Source organism: Elephantulus edwardii, unplaced genomic scaffold (assembly GCF_000299155.1).
Source record: "Elephantulus edwardii isolate Elephantulus edwardi_28Jun2011 unplaced genomic scaffold, EleEdw1.0 scaffold00048, whole genome shotgun sequence".
Classification (NCBI taxonomy): domain Eukaryota; kingdom Metazoa; phylum Chordata; class Mammalia; order Macroscelidea; family Macroscelididae; genus Elephantulus; species Elephantulus edwardii.
The window spans coordinates 6,623,053-6,623,647 of NW_006399798.1; positions in this window are offsets into that span (position 1 = coordinate 6,623,053).

Here is a 595-nt window from a genome sequence, read left to right on the forward strand (position 1 = left end):
GGACATGTTGCCAGGAGGGACAGGTCCTTGGAGAGGGACATCATGCTTGGGAGGGTGGAGGGACAGCGCAGGAGGGGAAGACCCTCTATGAGATGGACTGATTCGGTGACTGGGGTAATAGGGATGGGTGTGTCAGAGGCAGTGGGGTTGGCGCAGGATAGAGCAGGGTTTAGGGCTGTTGTGTATAGGGTCGTTATTAGTCGCAAACGACTCGACGGCACATAACAACAACAACAAAACAAAATTATTTCATTCTTTGGGACCCTCGGTCTGCAACACCAAAGGTGTTAGTTTTGGCAGGAGCAGAGCACCCCATTCTTTCACCAAGGTTCTTCTGCTGGTTTCAAACTGCCGACCTTTGGTTAGCAGGCCAACACTTAACTCACTGTGGAACTAGGGCTCCTCGATGTTTTCAGATCTAGCAAAATGAAGGGAGGGGGCGGAGGGGACGGGGCACCACTCCCTTGGCAGCATTCTGGCAGAAGTGGGGAGCCTACCAAGTGCCTCGCCGGAGAGGCTCTGGGAAATTCAACTTGAGGACAACTGGGGGGGCCAGGGACAGAGATGTGCAGGGAGCTGGCAGAGTGGAGACACA